Raw genomic sequence first — 22578 nt, forward strand, 5'->3', positions numbered from 1 at the left:
GCACATGTGTAGGACATGTGCCGTGAAAATAAAAAATACCATTTTTTTCATTTTCACGTCCCAAATGTGGCCGTCACCAGGGGGCCATATACCCGCTGCCCCACTTGTTAGATTCCTTATGGGGTGTAGTTTCCAGAGGGGGGTTTCTACTGTCCTGGCCGCACAGAGGCTTTGTAATTGCATCATGGCCTCCTCTAATGGGAATGGCGGCCATACCTATTTAGCTGGGGAAAAGGGACAATTCTAATTTATTTGGGGGTATTAGGCCAATTATTAGTTTATAAGGTTGGAAATGACAGGTGTCCATCAAATTCAACCTGTGTTGATCCAGAGGAAGGCAAAAACCCCTCGTGAGGCAGACGACAGTAGCCTCATCACAGGGGAAAAATTCCTTCCCGACTCCATAATGGCGATCAGAATAATCCCTGGATCAACGTGACCCCTGAAATAGGAATAAGGGGAAGAATTTAGATAATGTAGAACCCCAATGACGTGTGGTGCGCCTTGGAGCGATCCAGTATGCAGAGGCCGGGGGGGATCAGAACAGGTGTCACACTGGTAAATGGTGTCCTTCCTGATCCCCCTGTTACCCCACACTCTGCACTTCTTCTGGGGTCTCCTGTTCTCCAGTGTGGGGGACGTCACCTGGAAAATGTTGTCCTGGTGCGATACGGGGTCCTTCATATCCAGAAGCGCTGGGTCCGCTCCATGGCTGCTAAATATTAGGGCTCTATTACTACTTCTGATATGTTCGGATCGTGCCGCAAGCTACAGTAGCTCGGGCAGCGAGGGACCGGAAGAGGGGGTGCTGGTATAAAGGTTATCCCCGTACGGGTGGTGGTGACCTTTATCCAGCAGTGGGAAGATCAGTTCCCGGACGATCTCCCCACTAACTCCGAGGATGGGGGGGGGGGCATCTGGCGGCTGGATTCGAGTGTCCCTTCCTTCATACACTCTAAGGGTACGTGCACACTGCGGAATCGCGAAGGATAACCCTTTGTGCATTCCGCAGTTGGCACCCGCCGGCGGACTGATGCAGGCGCACGTCTCCGTCCGTGTCGTAGACTCCATTCTATGCACGGGCGGATTCCGCTCTGCGTCCAACGTGTTGATGGAATGACGGATAATGGAATCCGCCCATGCATAGGATAGAGTCTATGACACAGGCGGAGACGCGCCCCTGCATCAGTCCGCCGGCGGGTGCCAGCTGCGGAATGCACGAAGGGTTATCCTTCGCCATTCCGCAGTGTGCACGTACCCTAAATCTGTAAGTGTACCCTGAGGTACTCTCACAGAGTTTGTAGAATTTCACGCCATACCGTCATCTCTTATTGGGACGGTACTGGCGGAAAAGACGTGTCTGGGGGGCAGCGTACGCTACGCTACTCCCAGACACGTCACTGGATGATGAGGAGGATGAGGATGAATGGAGGAAAGAAGGATCCCCCCCAATTCATCCTCACTGGCTGTTTCGGTGTCGGAGGCAATAATAATGTATGCGTCCGACACCGAAAACACCCTGGGGGCCATCTTTATATGGGGATTGGTATATGGGGTATGTAGTGGTGTAGTGTAAAACTTTATTCAATGTAGTGTGGTGTAATGTAGTGTTTTTTTACGTGTTTTTTACAGTAAGTATACAAAAAAAACCTACGCCAAAAATGGTGTTGCTGATGAATGCCGCACTTATGTTCGGCACTTATAAGCAGACCGTGGCAGTAGGATATAAAAAAAAAACACCCTACGCCAAAAAGGAGGAGTTGCTGATTAGCAGCGCACTTTCGTGCGATGCTGATCAACACTCAGCGGCGATAGGGTGCGGAAAATAGAAAAAAAAAAAATTGGGAAAAAATTTTTTTTTTTTACTACATTCTGAACATCCCTGTAGTGGCTGATACGTGTATTACACTTATCAGCCGCTAGGGGGCAGCAGAGCGCAAGATCCGAAAATAGACGACGCTGGAGCCGGAAAAATACGAAAATAGACGACGCTGGAGCCGGAAAGAGACGATCGGGACTCACGGAAGAAGCCGAAGTCCCAACAAGAGGAAGTGGACGCCGGGAACCCGGAAGACGCCGATCAGGACCCCGGGACAGGTGAGTAATGTACAAATACCTGCTCCGGACCCCTCAGCTACCTAGCTGAGGGGTCCGGAGCAGGTATTTATTACTTGTGGGGACTTTGATCGCCGTGAACGGCCGGCCGGCTGGCCGGCCGTTCACGGCGATCGGGACGGTGGTACCGTGACCACCATTACTTTTTACAGTAATGGCGGTCGGTGCCGTCCTCGGACAGCACCGACCGCCATTTTTTTCCGGGTCATCGGGCCACCGATGGCCCGGAAAGGTTCCGATCGCCGCTATGGGCTTATCAGCCAATAGCGGCGATCGTCGGCATGGGGGGGGTTAACAACCCTCCATGCCGACAGGGAGAGATGGCCTGCTATGTATTATAGCAGGCTATCTCCCCCGATCGGGACCCGGCCGGCCGCGGCGCCCGTTTAAAGGGATGACGTACCGGCACGTCATGGGTCCTTAAGTGACAGTGATCCATGACGTGCCGGTACGTCATGGGTCCTTAAGAGGTTAATCTCTCTCCTGTGCCGTCTGGCAGGTCCTGCTCCTCTGTTCAGCCCCCTCACCCGGCACTACAGTGAGGGGTCTGAACAGTGCAGTGGGGGTCCCTCTTCCTCTCTGGACCCCTGGAGGAGCGGGGTACCTACCATGAAGGCAGGGCAGGCTTCCTCGGGCCCCCTTCATGCAGGGGCCCCATAGCAGTCGCCTTCCCTGCCTTCACTGTAGCTACGCCACTGCCTTAGAGACATTGGATATAGCGTTTTTTTTTTGTTTTCTGACTGCCCCTGATTTTAGCGCAAGCTAAAATTTAGCACCAGGGCCCATCAGCCTTTAGCTACGCCCCTAGCAGCAGGGATTTATCTCTGGCCTCCCTGCTTCTGTGGAGTACACATCGCCACTTACTTTATATTCTTAGGCACCACTGACCACATTGGAAGATCTTGTATGCGCCTCGTGGGTTGGAAGTTCCACTGTAGGCTGTTGATCCACTGTATTTTTTTTGTATTTCACTGCTCTTTTCACTGACATGTAGCATTTGCTGAAGGAGATATAAGGCTTGATTCTATTCTGCTGTAAAGGTCTGCCACCTGCTTGCAGAGTCGGTCTGACTGGGTCACCACCCCACTCTCTACCTATCAGGGACTAGTCAGTATCTCCTTATTCCCCTGAGCCAATGGGCTCTCAAATGACATCAGGCCTTTCTCCTCCAATGGGAGCTCATTCTCTGTAACATAAAAGAATGATTACAGCAACCCTAGGGTTATCTTCTGTCAGTCTTGTTCCAGCGTTATTGTGAGAAATCTAGTTGTATGCAGAGAAAAAGGATGTTTTCATCCCCGGGGCCTGGTCGATGGCCAAAGCCTCTTTGGTTTGTGGTACTGAGGGAGTGCTAGCGTACCTCTCAGGCCCCATGACAAAAGCCGCAACGGTACCGCAACATCTGAACTGTATCACACAAGATGGGCTTAGATTTATCAGCCATGAAGAGAGTATTGTATAGGCTTAGATACACTCGCTCAACAGACAGTATCACACACAAAAGGCTTAGATACACCAGCTCTGGATATTTTAGATAGATATAGATGTGTCAGCATGGTCTCTGGGCTAATGGCTGCTATTATCTGGCTATATGCTGATTTCCTCTGGACACATCATGTCTGAATAGGAAGAAAGACTCGTCTTGGCACGATGAGCCACGCTGACACAGTGCCAGACGGGCTCTATTCATACAGATATGTACAATGGCAGCAATGTATTGGGGCCGGTCAGGGGAGCTGTTTATTTTTGTTTTTTAATCAGTGCATACAATTCCCAGATTTCCTCGCTCCCCAGCACTCCGAGACCCCGGAACGCCTTCCAATTCTTCTTCTTAAATCAGTCTTAGCTGGTGACCATTTTGAGTTTCTGAGGGGCTTGAGCAGCTATACGTCTACAGTCAGACCTTTCTACTATACACAAGTACTGTGCCGGCGTGTGCTAAATGATCTTCCCCTATGCCGTACAGAAGAGCAGCCAGCAACTCGGCATCTGTGTATTAGGAGAGGCCTGTGACCCCAGCTTTGTATATAAGTAGTGTTTGTGGCCTAGTGACTGTGTATTAGGAGTAATCTGTGCATTGATGTCTTTTTATGTATGTGGGTGTATGCTTATGTGTGTATGAGGTGATATCGATACATTAGGAGAGGCCTGTAGATGTCGATGTGCTAATAACTGTGTACTAGGAGATGTCTGGGTGCTGATGCCTGTGTGCGGATGCCTGTGTATGAGGAGATGTGTATGTGCTGATGCCTGTGTATGAGGAGATGTGTATGTGCTGATGTCTGTGTATGAGGAGATGTGTATGAGGAGATGTCTGTGTATGAGGAGATGTGTATGAGGAGATGTGTATGAGGAGATGTGTATGTGCTGATGTCTGTGTATGAGGAGATGCCTGTGTATGAGGAGATGTCTGGGTGCTGATGTCTGTATATGAGGAGATGTGTATGTGCTGATGTCTGTGTATGAGGAGATGCCTGTGTATAAGGAGATGTCTGTGTATGAGGAGATGCCTGTGTATAAGGAGATGTCTGTGTATGAGGAGATGTCTGGGTGCTGATGCCTGTGTGCGGATGCCTGTGTATGAGGAGATGTGTATGTGCTGATGCCTGTGTATGAGGAGATGTGTATGTGCTGATGCCTGTGTATGAGGAGATGTGTATGTGCTGATGCCTGTGTATGAGGAGATGTGTATGTGCTGATGCCTGTGTATGAGGAGATGCCTGTGTATGAGGAGATGTCTGGGTGCTGATGTCTGTGTATGAGGAGATGTGTATGTGCTGATGTCTGTGTATGAGGAGATGCCTGTGTATGAGGAGATGTCTGTGTATGAGGAGATGTGTATGTGCTGATGTCTGTGTATGAGGAGATGCCTGTGTATGAGGAGATGTCTGGGTGCTGATGTCTGTATATGAGGAGATGTGTATGTGCTGATGTCTGTGTATGAGGAGATGCCTGTGTATAAGGAGATGTCTGTGTATGAGGAGATGTCTGTGTATGAGGAGATGTCTGGGTGCTGATGTCTGTGTATGAGGAGATGTCTGGGTGCTGATGTCTGTGTATGAGGAGATGTCTGGGTGCTGATGTCTGTGTATGAGGAGATGTCTGTGTATGAGGAGATGTCTGGGTGCTGATGTCTGTGTATGAGGAGATGTCTGGGTGCTGATGTCTGTGTATGAGGAGATGTGTATGTGCTGATGTCTGTGTATGAGGAGATGTCTGGGTGCTGATGTCTGTGTATGAGGAGATGTCTGGGTGCTGATGCCTGTGTATGAGGAGATGTGTATGTGCTGATGTCTGTGTATGAGGAGATGCCTGTGTATAAGGAGATGTCTGTGTATGAGGAGATGTCTGTGTATGAGGAGATGTCTGGGTGCTGATGTCTGTGTATGAGGAGATGTCTGGGTGCTGATGTCTGTGTATGAGGAGATGTCTGTGTATGAGGAGATGTCTGGGTGCTGATGTCTGTGTATGAGGAGATGTCTGGGTGCTGATGCCTGTGTATGAGGAGATGTGTATGTGCTGATGTCTGTGTATGAGGAGATGCCTGTATATGAGGAGATGTCTGGGTGCTGATGCCTGTGTATGAAGAGATGTCTGGGTGCTGATGTCTGTGTATGAGGAGATGTGTATGAGGAGATGTGTATGAGGAGATGTGTATGTGCTGATGTCTGTGTATGAGGAGATACCTGTATATGAGGCGATGTCTGGGTGCTGATGCCTGTGTATGAGGAGATGTCTGGGTGCTGATGTCTGTGTATGAGGAGATGTGTATGTGCTGATGTCTGTGTATGAGGAGATGTGTATGTGCTGATGTCTGTGTATGAGGAGATGCCTGTATATGAGGAGATGTCTGGGTGCTGATGCCTGTGTATGAGGAGATGTCTGGGTGCTGATGTCTGTGTATGAGGAGATGTGTATGTGCTGATGTCTGTGTATGAGGAGATGCCTGCGTATGAGGAGATGTCTGCGTATGAGGAAATCTCTGTGTATAGGGAGATCTCTGCGTCCTGATGCCTGTATATGAGGAGATGTCTGTGTATGAGGAGATGTCTGTGTATGAGGGGATGTCTGCATATAAGGAGATATCTGTGTGCTGATGTCTGTGCATGAGCAGATGTCTGTGTATGAGGAGATGTCTGTGTTTAAGGAGATGTTTGTGTGCCAATGTCTGTGTATGGGGAGATGTCTGTGTTTTGATGTTTGTGTATGAGATGTGTATGAGGAGATGTGTATGTGCTGATGTCAGTATATGAGGAGATGTGTATGATGAGATGTCTATGAATGAGGAGATGTGTATGTACCAATGTCTGTGTATGAGGAGATGTGTATGTGCTGATGTCTGTGTATAAGGAGATGTGCATGTACCAATGTCTGTGTATGAGGAGATGTGTATGTGCTGATGTCTGTGTATAAGGAGATGTGCATGTACCAATGTCTTTGTATGAGGAGATGTGTATGTGCTGATGTTTATGAGGAGATGTCAGTGTGTGGTGTCCTATCATGGGTGTTACAGTTATATACACCCTTCACAAAGGTCTGTACTTATTGTACTATTGTGGTGATGAAAGGAGTACTAAAGTTTCGCCACTAGATGACGCTGTATTGTATATATGTATTTGGAAGCCGCACAGCTGAAGGATGTAAAGGGTTATTGTTCATTTATGTGTCACCTGAATCTGCAGACCAATAGGAATCTGCTCCTCTCCTATCACCTCTCTCCTTATTTCTTCTGTTGCACTCTTTACCCACTCATAGCGCACGTTAGACAGGAAAAGCAGGTCAGTCTTAGCTAGAACCTCGTATGGATAGGAAGCAAGATGGTACACCTCTGTCAACTTTCTTACTAGTAACACTACACAGCACTATGCACTGTTAAAGCCCTCTTAGGAGAGGACAAGCCAGAGACATCCTCACCCATGCCATGGACTAGGAGATGTAACAGAGCAGGACAGTATCCACAACCAAAGCCAAAGAGCTAGGAACTGATCCAGGAACTGAGCAAAGTTGCAGTAAGCCTAAGAACTCTATCTTGCAGCATGGTTGTCAGCAGGGAACCCTCAGCATTCTGCTCATCCCAGGTAACAAGGTCTGGGATCTGTGTCACCCTCTAGGAAGGTTCAGCCGAGTCTAGTGGGCATAAGGTGGTGTGAAGACTAATTTAAAGTCAATACATGGGCACAGGTGTTCTTCTTCTAAGTATTCTACATTAGTGATGAGCGAATACTGTTCGATCGAATAGATATTCGATCGAATAGTGAGATATTCGAATATTCGATATTCGTACGCTTCCCCCAGCTTCCGGTTTCACCCTCCAAATGGTCAAATGGATGTTTTTCACTAATCGAATACTTGTTCCCATAGACTTTAATGGGATTGAATATTCGATCGAATATTCGCGGGATATTTGTACGAATATCGAATATTCGAATATCTCACTATTCGCTCATCACTATTCTACATAGGTTGAGACTCTTGCGGCATCCTCCTCTCTGCCACTCTGCTTCTTTGTATCACTCAGCACTGCTCAGTCAACACGACTATATCCTACACTGCACTTTTACTACAGATCAGGTTGCTGTATTGTTAAGTATTTATCTGGAACTATTGTCAAGTGCTTTATCAAGAGAAACCTCATACTGTTGAATCTGTATGACCTGCTGCACATTTGCAACTTCAAGTAAACCAAAGAGACTCTGTGATTTCTCACAAAACATGGACACAGCACACACCGCAGCCTTGGGACACTTCCCCTTTCTGTGGGTGGCGGTTCCTATAGTCTGGGAGGGTCACTACACCGCTCTGGCCATCCGTGATCACTGTAACCCAAGGGACCCAGTAGCAGCCCGGCAGTACACTGACCACAGGGGAAAAGGGTGCAACCGGCCTTGTCAACTAAAAGCAGGCGTGCCATCACACCTGTGTGTGCAACCGGCACTGGCATCACAAAGTAACACCCCAAGGTCCGGCTGTATCTCAGCAAACCTCCTCCAGCGTGGAGTCACACCTGACCAACTAGCAAGTGGCTGGCCGCTCCTCCGATATAACACCACCCCGGGGGTACACCACAAGTGTATGAGGAGATGTGTATGAGGAGATGTCAGTGTATGAGAAGTAGTCATTGTATGAGGAGACATGTATGGTGGCAGTGTATGAGGAGATGTGTATGAGGAGATGTCAGTGTATGAGGAGACATGTATGTGCTGGTGGCAATGTATGAGGAGATGTGTATGAGGAGACATGTATGTGCTGGTGGCAGTGTATGAGGAGATGTGTATGAGGAGATGTGTATAAGGAGATGTCAGTGTATGAGGAGACATGTATGTGCTGGTGGCAGTGTATGAGGAGATGTGTATGAGGAGATGTCAGTGTATGAGGAGACATGTATGTGCTGGTGGCAATGTATGAGGAGATGTCAGTGTATGAGGAGATGTGTATGAGGAGATGTCAGTGTATGAGGAGACATGTATGTGCTGGTGGCAGTGTATGAGGAGATGTGTATGAGGAGATGTCAGTGTATCAGGAGACATGTATGTGCTGGTGGCAATGTATGAGGAGATGTGTATGAGGAGATGTCAGTGTATGAGGAGATGTGTATGAGGAGATGTCAGTGTATGAGGAGACATGTATGTGCTGGTGGCAATGTATGAGGAGATGTGTATGAGGAGATGTCAGTGTATGAGGAGATGTGTATGAGGAGATGTCAGTGTATGAGGAGACATGTATGTTCTGGTGGCAATGTATGAGGAGATGTGTATGAGGAGATGTCAGTGTATGAGGAGATGTGTATGAGGAGATGTCAGTGTATCAGGAGACATGTATGTGCTGGTGGCAGTGTATGAGGAGATGTGTATGAGGAGATGTCAGTGTATGAGGAGATATGTATGTGCTGGTGGCAGTGTATGAGGAGATGTGTATGAGGAGATGTCAGTGTATGAGGAGACATGTATGTGCTGGTGGCAGTGTATGAGGAGATGTGTATGAGGAGATGTCAGTGTATGAGGAGATGTGTATGAGGAGATGTGTATGAGGAGATGTGTATGAGGAGATGTGTATGAGGAGATGTCAGTGTATGAGGAGATGTGTATGAGGAGATGTCAGTGTATCAGGAGACATGTATGTGCTGGTGGCAATGTATGAGGAGATGTGTATGAGGAGATGTCAGTGTATGAGGAGATGTGTATGAGGAGATGTCAGTGTATGAGGAGATATGTATGTGCTGGTGGCAGTGTATGAGGAGATGTGTATGAGGAGATTTCAGTGTATGAGGAGACATGTATGTGCTGGTGGCAATGTATGAGGAGATGTGTATGAGGAGATGTGTATGAGGAGATGTGTATGAGGAGATGTCAGTGTATGAGGAGATGTGTATGAGGAGATGTGTATGAGGAGATGTGTATGAGGAGATGTCAGTGTATGAGGAGATGTGTATGAGGAGATGTCAGTGTATGAGGAGATGTGTATGAGGAGATGTCAGTGTATCAGGAGACATGTATGTGCTGGTGGCAGTGTATGAGGAGATGTGTATGAGGAGATGTCAGTGTATGAGGAGATGTGTATGAGGAGACATGTATGGTGGCAGTGTATGAGGAGATGTCTGTGTGCTGATCTCTGGATACAAATTTTTTATGCCACATCTAAGAAAGCAATGCTGCATCTCATCCCATTGCATCACCAGTTTATTTGGCCCCAAGAGTCCATAGAGTAATTCATAGTAAGTGTCCTGTGTGTCCCTACCACCACAGATAGTGACCAGACCCTCTGCCTGTGGGTTGGGCTCTATATAGTGATCTATTAGCCCTCCACCTCTGTCCATGTCAGGAACTGTCCAGAGCAGGAGAGGTTTTCTATGGGGATTTGCTGCTGCTCTGGACAGTTCCTGACATGGACAGAGGAGGCAGCAGAGAGCACTGTGTCAGACTGGAGAGAATACACCACTTCCTGCAGGACATTCAGCAGCTGATAAGTACTGGAAGAATGATGATTTTTAAATAGAAGTAAATAACAAATCTATGTAACTTTCTGACACCAGTTGATTTGAATTTATTTTTCCTCCGGAGTACCCATTTAAGCATATGCAATGATAGAGGCCCTGAACGAACCTTTGATGCAGTGTGAACATAGTCTTAGTTTTCTGTGGTTTTAGTAAATCGGCCCCAACATCTAGGTGAATGACACAATAAAGCTACAAGCTACACATCCCGATTTGGCAGCAGATTTCTCTGTTCTTTACATTAGGACATCTGCGTAATAGTGGAGAGGGACGGGTCACTGGCCTTGGAGGTGTTCATTAGGACGAGAGGGGGTGGAGAAGGCTGTGTCCTTGAACCTCTACATTAGGTGGAGTGGTCTGTGTATTGGGAATTCATGAGAGGTCTGTGTCTGGGTGTGTAACGTATGAGCGTCAGGAGGGAAGGAGGCCATTACCATTGGATGTTATTAGGGGCTGAGAGGTCTGGGGCACGGGGAGGACTGAGACATCCTTGTCCGTGAACTTGTATATAAGGATGTGGGAGGTCTATAGATACGGAGGTGACTGTCCTTACTAGATAAAACATTGTCCATAGACGAGGGATTCAAGGTCTGTGTATTGTGCTATATGTGACCTATTGACCTATATATTGTACGTTAAGAAATGAATGAGGAAGGAGCAGAGTCAGAAGGAAGAGTCAGACAAGCTGAGAGGAAATATGGGGGGAAGAGTTGTGAAAATTCTAAGTGAGTCTTATCACTCATTAGGAAGGATTAGAAAGGGGCCAATACTGGGAAATAACATTACACATACACTACCATTCAAAAGTTTGGGGTCACATTGAAATGTCCTTATTTTTGAAGGAAAAGCACTGTACTTTTCAATGAAGATAACTTTAAACTAGTCCTAACTTTAAACAAATCCACTCTATACATTGCTAATGTGGTAAATGACTATTCTAGCTGCAAATGTCTGGTTTTTGGTGCAGTATCTACATAGGTGTATAGAGGCCCATTTCCAGCAACTATCACTCCAGTCTTCTAATGGTACAATGTGTTTGCTCATTGGCTCAGAAGGCTAATTGATGATTAGAAAACCCTTGTGCAATCATGTTCACACATCTGAAAACAGTCTAGCTCGTTACAGAAGCTACAAAACTGACCTTCCTTTGAGCAGATTGAGTTTCTGGAGCATCACATTTGTGGGGTCAATTAAACGCTCAAAATGGCCAGAAAAAGAGAACTTTCATCTGAAACTCGACAGTCTATTCTTGTTCTTAGAAATGAAGGCTATTCCATGCGAGAAATTGCTAAGAAATTGAAGATTTCCTACAACGGTGTGTACTACTCCCTTCAGAGGACAGCACAAACAGGCTCTAACCAGAGTAGAAAAAGAAGTGGGAGGCCGCGTTGCACAACTAAGCAAGAAGATAAGCACATTAGAGTCTCTAGTTTGAGAAACAGACGCCTCACAGGTCCCCAACTGGCATCTTCATTAAATAGTACCCGCAAAACACCACAACATCTACAGTGAATAGGCGGCTGCGGGATTTTGGGCTTTAGGGCAGAGTGGCAAAGAAAAAGCCATATCTGAGACTGGCCAATAAAAGAAAAAGATTAAGATGGGCAAAAGAACACAGACATTGGACAGAGGAAGACTGGAAAAAAGTGTTGTGGGCGGATGAATCCAAGTTTGAGGTGTTTGGATCACAAAGAAGAACGTTTGTGAGACGCAGAAGAAATGAGAAGATGCTGGAAGAATGCCTGACGCCATCTGTTATACATGGTGGAGGTCATGTGATGGTCTGGGGTTGGTGCTGGTAAGGTGGGAGATTTGTACAGGGTAAAAGGGATTGTGAATAAGGAAGGCTATCACTCTGCACCGCCATGCCATACCCAGTGGGCAGCGCTTGGTTGGAGCCAATTTCATCCTACAACAGGACAATGACCCTAAACACCTCCAAATTGTGCAAGAACTATTTCCAGCAGAAGCAGCAGCTGGTATTCTATCATAGGTAATGGAGTGGCCAGCGCAGTCACCAGATCACCACCCCATTGTGGGAGCAGCTGGACCGTATGGTACGCCAGAAGTGCCCATCCAACCAATCCAACTTGTGGGAGCTGCTTCTAGAAGTGTGGGGGGCAATTTCTCCAGCTTACCCCAACAGATTAATAGCTAGAATGCCAAAGGTGTGCAATGCTGGAATTGCTGCAAAAGGAGGATTCTGGGACGGAAGCAAAGTGTGATGGAAGAACAATGTTATTTCACATACAAATCATTATTTCTAACCTTGTCAATGTCTCTATTTTCTATTCATTTCACAACGTATGGTGGTGAAGAAGTGTGACTTTTCATGGAAAACACTAAATTGTTTGGGTGACCCCAAACTTATGAACGGTAGTGTACATTATAGGGTATCTCTGCTTGTTTGGAATACCAGTTGGATATGCCCTAAAAGTCTGAGGGTGGTACTACCACTGGAATCCCCACCAATACCCACAATGCACTGAACCTGTTCTATATCTATCAATATATCATCTATCTCCTATCTATCTATCTATCTATCTATCTATCTATCTATCTATCTATCTCCTATCTATCTATCTATCTATCTATCTATCTCCTATCTATCTATCTATCTATCTATCTATCTATCTATCTATCTCCTATCTATCTATCATCTATCTATCTCCTATCTATCTATCTATCTATCTATCTATCTATCTATCTATCTACCTCCTATCTATCTATCTACCTACCTCCTATCTATCTATCTACCTACCTCCTATCTATCTATCTATCTATCTATCTACCTACCTCCTATCTATCTATCTATCTATCTCCTATCTATCTATCTATCTATCTATCTCCTATCTATCTATCTATCTATCTATCTTCTATCTATCTCCTATCTTCTATCTATATTCTATCTATCTTTCTATCTATCTATCTATCTATCTCCTATCTATCTATCTATCTATCTCCTATCTATCTATCTATCTATCTATCTATCTATCTATCTATCTATCTATCTCCTATCTATCTATCTATCTATCTATCTCCTATCTATATATTATCTATCTATCTCCTATCTATCTATCTATCTATCTATCTATCTATCTATCTATCTATCTATCTATCTATCTATCTATCTTCTATCTATATATTATCTATCTATCTCCTATCTATCTATCTATCTATCTATCTATCTTCTATCTATCTATCTATCTATCTATCTATCTATCTATCTATCTATCTATCTATCTATCTATCTATCTCCTATCTATCTAGCCTATCTATCTATCTATCTCCTATCTATCTAGCCTATCTATCTATCTATCTATCTATCTATCTATCTCCTATCTATCTAGCCTATCTATCTATCTATCTATCTATCTATCTATCTATCTTATTTGCCATATCTATAATATGATATCATTTTCACTATGGAGATTCTGTTAGTCCATCACATCCCCTAGTATTATCAATATGCAATATGCAATGATTATACCCCCTTATATGCACAAAAAATATTAAACCATGAAATAAACTTTCAACCTTTCACAGCAACAACATTGAATAACTGTAGAATTTACAGATGAATCGTTACCAATGAATCAATTTGATGAATTTCTCCAATTTATTTTGATTTATTCAAAAAGTTGAATTCCGTCCTAGATTTATAGATAACCAAAAAATCCACAAAAATATTCTAAAGCTTTAGCATCAAAAATAGTTGACAGTTTAAATTTTTCTTTTTTTGGCAAATGTATTTAAAAATGGATCCTTTGAAAGTGTTTATAATTTGAATATTATTTGCAAATATTCAGTTTGTAGATATATATTTTTTTAATTATCAAGAGTATATTTTTATTTAATCGAAAATGCAAAAATTTTGCCAGTTTACCAGTTGACTTTTTCAGTATCTGCGAAATGGCTGTATAGCTCGATGGGAAAAAGAGTCTCCTAATATAATTAGAAGTTGGAGTGGTGAGTTGCTATTAGTACATAGGATGATGATATAATTTCCCATAAGAGAAAAAAGAACTTGAACTCCATCTCGGCAGCCATTGATTTGCTGGGACATGTGACACGTCGCTGACATAACTCTGATTTAATGGTGGAACCTGTCTCCTAACATTTAGATTCTTTATGTTCGCACAGTTGGTGGTTGAGCATTATCCCCCACACAATTAAGATGATCAGCACTCGCACAATGAGAAGATATTCCATCCTTCAAGAAGTTTATCAATGAGGACTCAAGGCTGAGCTCGTTTTTTTATTAAGATATTATGGAACTTTTTAAATTTTTTTAGATTCCTAACTGTAATCAGTGAATAATAGGTTTAGAAAAAAAATAAATAAAAAAATCTGAGTAAATTATAAACAGCAAAATCCAAACATGTAATAATTATATAATATTTCACACACTAACAACATAGTTTTTGTTAGGTCTTGATAGTGTATATATGATATATGTAATTAATTAATTTATTTATTTTTTTAGATCCATTACATCAATTTCATTTTTTTTTTTACATTTTATGACTTACTTTTTTATGTTAAATCTTTTTTTTTTTTGGTTTTTATTAAGTAAGCAATAGTAAAAGTACAGAAATACTTTATATCAATATAAAGTTCCATGTTACACGGTCTCAAGTGCTGACTTACAAGTACATTTTTTTGTTCTTAGAAGAAATCTGTAGATTTTCCCATTTTTCTCTACTTTCCCTACTAATCACACCATTTAAAAAATCCTGATTAAGTTATATAATTTATTATTATCATATATATTTTTTATAGGCATCATAAATTTCTGGGGAGCTGTACATAGGGTATAGTGAAGTCCACAGACGTGATACCAATAATAAATCCAGTTTGATTAGGTTAGCCTGATTTTACAAAAAAAAAAAATATATATATATTACAAAAAAAATATTTTCATATCTTTCTGAATAAACTCAAATTAAATCAATATTAATTTTTCTAAATTGTAGACACTTGGTTTTATTATAATCTATAAACTTAAAATGTTTAACACTATACTGTCACCCTTAACCATTTTCTTTCTGTTCATATTCTATTCACAAATTTTTCTATTAACACGTTAAGGGTATGTTTTTTCAGGTGAAAATACAGCCATGTTTTCACCTCAAAAATGTGCGAACATACTCTTATAGCTAATAATATCTTTTATCTTATCTGTTAAACTAATTCAACTTTAAAATAATTATTTTTTTTAATGTAAAATACAAATGGCAAATTGTAATGTTTTCTCAATAATTTTTTAATGTTCCAGAAAAGAAGAGAATAATTTCATTGAACTTTCATTGAAAGGGATAAGAGGTGAGTATGCTAAAATAATTCCAGTTCTTGGAGGTTTTAGTGACTGGATATACGTTTAGCCCTAACATTCTTTTAGGTTTTGTTTTGCTCACTACTTAGTGTTCTCATTAATATATAGATTTTTTTAAATTATATATATATGTATGTATATATATATTTATTTGTATATATATATATATATATATATATATATATATTAGTATACATAATATTTAGGAGCTATATATAGATATAGATGGATATGGATATAGTGCTAAAATCACAGATTTTTATTATATTCGCTACATTCATAAGGTAATTTATAGGCTTATTTTGTGTCTATATTTATATACTAATGTAATTGATATATCTCTATACTTCTAATTTAATCTCTCTGTCTTTGTCTCTCTCTCTCTCTCTCTCTCTCTCTCTATATATATATATATATATATATCCTTCCAATACAATCTATTTATCTATATTTATACTTCTAAAATAATTTAAGACCAACAGTAAAATGTATTATTTCGGATGAATAATTAAATTCTAATAAGCGCAGTATTCACCCGCCCGGAGCTGCACTTTCCATCTGTTGTTATTGGAATTAACAAAAATACCTTGAGATTATATATCTTATTACATCATCATTTACCATCTATCCCCAGGAACCCAATTCAGGATTGTCAGAAACAGCAATCTCATCCCACAGCATGTATGCATTTATATATATATATATATATATATATATATATATATATAATCATTCTATTACTATTACAAGTGATCCCATATTTTTTGTTATTGAACAAAATCCTGAATTTAGATTCCATCCGGACATCACATGGTTAATAAAACTGATTTGGGGAAAAATAAGTATAAAAAAAAAAAAAAAAAAAAAAGTGACCCGAAAACATATCTATCAAAACTAAGGACTGTAGATAGTCAGTACATATACACATAACGTTGTATTACGTCACGGCCCATAAAGTTTTCCTTCAAAAAATTCACATTCCTTTTTGTTTAATTTTTTTTCAGTTGTTTATGTAATTAACCAGTTCCTCCCCCCCCCCCCCCTAAAGATTCAGTATTTTTTTTCCATTCTGCTTTTCTGCTTTCCTGGTTTTCACCATTATTTATATAATTAACAGATTTTTGTATAGACCCTTTATAGACCCTTAGAAAATAATGAATATATAAGAGTGGCAAATCAGCAAAGACTACAATGAAGAAGATAGTGGTTGTCGGTATAATTAGATGACATGCCTAGAGAGTGTCTTCTATGTATACCGGCTGCTGACCTTGAAGTAATTTGAGGTTCTGGGCAGAACACTTTAATGCACTTAAATGATTGTCCTGAATTGTAGTTAGGAGCTGAATTAGCTTAAAATTCCAGATGACAATACAGGCTGGCCCAAGGTCACCTGCGGAGGATGCACAGCAAATGCCAAATGGTATCTCCCTGCGGAGATTCAGACATTTACCAGATAGCTCTGCATGTCATTGAGGGGAGGGCAAAGGACCATCCTGATAATCCCAGAATCCTAAGTATTCTGTTTGCAGTCTTCTATTTAATAGGACAATCCAATGAGAAGTGGTACATTCCAAAGCGTCAGCTATTTTATTCATGTTGAACATAGAACTTGCCGTTATATTAGCGATTCGCGAGCACATCCACAAACCCACAACTGGAACTTTTTCTAAATTAAAATTTGATAAAATCAAATTATTTTCTAAAATTTCTTTTTGTTCTAAAATGTATATTTTACTTGTAACACGTGTAAACTGTACACCATGAAATCAATAAAAATATGTAAAAATATTTCTCAAAATTATTTTAAAAATCCTGAGTCTAGCTTCCTTAGTATAAAGGTCTCATAAAATAACAATGTAACTTTTTCTATTATTTTAGAGTTCCTGTTTGTAGAGCGTACAGACCCGACGTAAAGTGGCGCGATGGAGCGTCTAGATAAAACTCTCGCCTCCTAAAAGTATTGACAGCCATGGTATGAGAACCTGTGCTCCATAACTAAAACATTTAGTTTTTTTGTTGTTTTTTTTTTTTATCATTTAAATGGGCGCTCTTGTTTTTTTCTCTTTTATTATACGCCTTGGTAATGAGCCGGTGTGTCGCCAAGCCGCAGAAGATTATACAATACCAACAGAAAGACATTTTATTGAGCAATTCTTCCCATGAAATCTCAATGTAGTTCAACAAGAGCGACCAGGGGAAACGTGTGAAAGGAATTTGCTTTTAAAATGTCAGACTCTTGAAAAGCAAATTTGATAATGAGACGCACGTCAACAAATCATCGACACAGTGGGCGTCCGTCCGTCTGTCTATCTGTCAGCCGTGATGGTTGTGCGCACCCATCGGTGGGGCCTGTGTATACAGACAGCTATCAATATGGCTTTTGACAATAGCTCAAAGATGTCACTGAAGACTCGTATTATCTTCTAGACCATGCCGGAAAAAAAAACCAAGACAATGTTGGGATCCAAAATCCCTTCTACTCGTAAGGGGCCCCGAACAGTGAAATGGTTCTGCGAACAGCTATAATTAATCTTCTTTTAAGTGTGATTGGTACTGATTAGCTGTGGAACAAAGACAATGTACGGAGCCCATTGATGTAGGGAAGCAAGAAAGGGATGATTTGGCTGTGATAAATTGTATGAATAGGGATGGCACAGCGTTCCTTTTCATATCCACCACGCAGACTATTTTGGGATTTTTTGCATCTTCTCAGTCTGTATTCTAACTAAAATATATAATCCACGATTAGTAGCACTAACCTTATATAGTTCCATACAATACGTTTCGTTTATCTTATAGCCGGACGTGAACATTTTGTTTAGCCGAACTTGGACTGTTCATTTATCTTCCAGTGTGTCTCTAGCATGTCCCCCAACATAGAGGGAGCTACCTGTAGGACTTGTATTCTCGTTTTCCTATATAAGAGAGGCATATCTACTAAGCCAATGACCTCTCCATTTGGTAACAGATTTTTTTATAAAGTAGAAAGAAACCCCCTCGAAAATTTGGAAAACATACAAACTCCATTGAGATGTTGTGCTAAGACCCACTTAAGGGGTGATGGTTAAAGCCACATTCACATGTTAGGTTGTTTGTCTGTATATGCGGACCACAATTACTGGGCCCATATGGGCCCATACATTAAAATGGCCCCGTTCATATGTACAGCGCATGTTACGGGACCGCGATCCGTGCGGCAAAAATGACAGACAGGTCCTATTATGGACCTGCAATTGCGGCACAGATCAGTGTTCACTATTGAACAGGTTTGTGCATTGTGAGAAGTGTGAATGCAGCCTATAGATACACTTCCGTAGCTACAGTCTAAGATTACCGACAGCCTACGGAACGTGTGAATGAGGCCTAAGAGGAGAAAGCTACTACTAGAGATTTTGAAGAGCATGGTATCTCCCAAAAGCATAGGATAGTTGACATTCAACATGTCTGATCCCTCTTGGCCATCTGCTACAGTGGAAGAATTGGGACGCCACCATAGATATTAGATGAATGGCCAGTCCAGTGAAGATCGGTGGACTCAACTGACACATATCGGGGGCTATCTTCACACTATGTAAGTCTTCGGACGCAGCGCGTTTCGTGAATAAGCGGCCGGAGACTTACGTAGTTTGCGTACAATGGAAAGTATACGATCTACAGCTGCACAGTTCACACTACGTAAGAACTTACGCGAGGATCGTACGCGGCGCCGTAAAAAATGAACCAGACCATTGCTTGAGGACGAAAATGCCGTAACTTACGCCCGTAGCGTAACATGCGGTCCCGTACGTAGTGTTGATTTCTTCACTTTTCCACCTTTTTGTGCCTGTGTTAACCTGCTGAATTGGGTCCATCTATTTCTCGTCTTTTTTTTTCCCGGCTGGCCCACTCCATTCGTTGTCATTAAAAAGGGGCGGGCCGGCTGGGGGCAGTTCGGTGCTATGGAGGCAGGCAGTGCTCCTAATGGGGGCCCTAGTGCTCCTAACAGTCTCACTGGATTGTGGAGCACATGACAAACTGCACCGGAACAGCGCAGAGTGGGAAGGTAAGAGAAATACCGTCCTCCTCTGCGTCTCCTGTGCAGTTGGGACATATCAGCAGGTTAGATTCGTCTACTTCCACCTAAGTTAGTCTGCTGTTTTTTTTTCTCAGGACAGGAGTCTATTGCGGTGGCCTAAGAATATGTTGAAATGGAAAGAACATTTTTTAGGGGCAATGAACAGCCCGGACTCTCCACATTTGATTATCAGTGGCTAAAGAAGTTGGGTGAAGCCCTAAGGCTGCCAGGAAAATATGGATACAGCCATAGGCCATAGGCTGTATGCATGTTTTCCAGGACTCCCTTCTTCAGGCACCAGTAATCAAATGCTAAAAATTTGCATGAACCTGAGCATGCTCGAGTAAAGGCCCTACTACACTAAACGATTACCGTTAGTATTTGGCTGATATCGGCCTTTACAGCCAATAATCGTCCTGTGTAATAGAAGGCAACGATCAGCTGACATGAACAATGTCGTCTGATTGTTGCTGTGCTTTGTCTTTCAACATGTTGAAAGATAAACAAGCAGGATAGCAACAATCTGCTGCCGTCGCTCTGTGGTCAGAAGACCGCTGCTATCTTCTATGGGCTGCTTGGACGATCTAGCGATTACCCGGGCAACCTCCCCTCAGTTGTTCAAACAGGCCCACATGAACGATATCTGTATTGTTTGTGTGGCCCTTTATTTCCATCATTCATTCCTATTATACAGGAAAATGTGCAAACAATGAATGAGGTTTTTTTTTTTTAGACCTGTTAAAGCTGATCGGCTGATCATTGGCTCCTTTTGTGGCCGATAATCGTCCCCATGGAATAGGGCCCTTAGGGTGTAAAGAGGTACGTTTCATGACTCCTGTTATAGCCCCACAGGCTTATGAAAGGTGGGCCCACATTGTGAGATGAGGTATCAATGGATATTCCCATTTTAACCCTGTTGTCCCCAATTAGCTTTAAAACCATAATTTTTAACCGTGAAGATTAAAACCCGTCACATCCGATTTATTTCCATTAACTGAAGAATTTTTCCCCCAGAACTGAATTGTAAACAATGTCTTTGGTGTTTCCCTCGCAGCGTGGAGCGGGGGAAAAGTCTTTCTTCTCCCAGATCAGATAAGTATCAGAAAAATCTCCAGGCAGAAGATGGAGAAACTCAGATGTTAGAATGAATAGTAATGAGGCGTACGGAGGAGAAGTGACAGATTCCTGTAGCCTCCAGACATGTGCGCGGTGCTAGCCACATCCTGCACCTCTCATGTTATCAGGACTAAGGGGCTTCTACACAGGACGATTACCCACCAGAAGCATCGCTAGAAACACTACTCCGGCTCATAATCATCTACTGTGAAAGTGACACCGATCAGCAGAGGACGAGGAAAACGTCCAATTATCAGCTGATCATCTACTCTGAACCTGCTATAAAATGTAAAGTTTATTAAAGTTTATAAAGCTTATTGGCCGGGTTTGTGTAGCTGATAAAGGGAAACTGACAGCACAGATATGTACATATAGGGGTCTGGGATATGTTTATATTGGGGTCTGGGATATGTATATATTGGGGTCTGGGATATGTGTATATATTGGGGTCTGGGATATGTATATATTGGGGTCTGGGATATGTATATATTGGGGTCTGGGATATGTACATATAGGGGTCTGGGATATGTATATATTGGGGTCTGGGATATGTATATATTGGGGTCTGGGATGTGTATATATATAGGGGTCTGGGATATGTATATATTGGGGTCTGGGATATGTATATATTGGGGGTCTGGGATATATGTATATATTGGGGTCTGGGATATGTATATATTGGGGTCTGGGATATGTATATATTGGGGTCTGGGATATGTACATATAGGGGTCTGGGATATGTATATATTGGGGTCTGAGATATGTATATATTGGGGTCTGGGATGTGTATATATATAGGGGTCTGGGATATGTATATATTGGGGTCTGGGATATGTATATATTGGGGTCTGGGATATGTGTATATATTGGGGTCTGGGATATGTATATATTGGGGTCTGGGATATGTGTATATATTGGGGTCTGGGATATGTGTATATATTGGGGTCTGGGATATGTATATATTGGGGTCTGGGATATGTGTATATTGGGGTCTGGAATATGTGTATATATTTGGGTCTGGGATATGTATATATTGGGGTCTGGGATATGTATATTCACTGGGGTCTGGGATATGTATATTCACTGGGGTCTGGGATATGTGTATATATTGGGGTCTGGGATATGTGTATATATTGGGGTCTGGGATATGTATGTATACTGGGGTCAGGGATATGTATATACTGGGGTCTGCGATATGTATATATACTGGGGTCTGGGATATGTATATGTACCGGGGTCTGAGATATGTATATATATATTGGGGTCTGGGATATGTATATATTGGGGTCTGGGATATGTATATATTGGGGTCTGGGATATGTATATTCACTGGGGTCGGGGATATGTGTATATAGGGGTCTGGGATATGTATGTATATTGCGGTCTGGGATATGTATCGCCATTATGCTGACTACTATACAAGATGCTGGAAAACCTCCGTCATACTGACTACAAGATGCTGGGAAAGCTGGGTGACCTCCATTACACTGACTACAGGATGCTGGAAAGCTGGGTGACCTCCATCATACTGAGTACCAGATGCTGGGAAAGCTGGGTGAGTGCCATTATACTGACTACAGGTTGCTGGGAAAGCTGGGTGAGCTCCATTACACTGACTACAGGATGCTGGGAAAGGTGGGTGAGCTCCATTATACTGACTACTATACAAGATGCTGGGAAGGCTGGTTGACCACCATTATACTGACTACTATACAAGATGCTGGGAAAGCTGGGTGACCTCCATTACACTGACTACAGGATGATGGGAAAGCTGGGTGACCTCCATCATACTGACTACAAGATGCTGGGAAAGCTGGGTGATCTGAGTATATAGTTAGGGGACAGGGGATTCCCCTCACCCATGTACTGTTCAAGGCCTGGTACCTATACAGACCACCCGCCTCCCCTGCATATACCAGGCCCAGAACAGTACATTGGAGGGAGTACAGGATCCCCTCTCCCCTCACA

General features: G+C 42.5%; 1 long non-coding RNA gene across 1 annotated transcript in view; it reads left to right on the forward strand.

Moving 5' to 3' along the window:
* Nucleotides 1-17368, forward strand: part of LOC138770790 (uncharacterized) — a 50909-nt gene extending 33541 nt beyond the window's left edge. The window contains exons 2-3 of the long non-coding RNA XR_011359502.1: nt 15384-15430; nt 17319-17368. This is a non-coding gene — a long non-coding RNA (uncharacterized lncRNA). The remainder of the gene's footprint in view (nt 1-15383; nt 15431-17318) is intronic.
* The last annotated feature ends 5210 nt before the right edge of the window (nt 17369-22578 follow it).

This window comes from Dendropsophus ebraccatus, chromosome 13, assembly GCF_027789765.1.
Source record: "Dendropsophus ebraccatus isolate aDenEbr1 chromosome 13, aDenEbr1.pat, whole genome shotgun sequence".
Taxonomy (NCBI): Eukaryota; Metazoa; Chordata; class Amphibia; order Anura; family Hylidae; genus Dendropsophus; species Dendropsophus ebraccatus.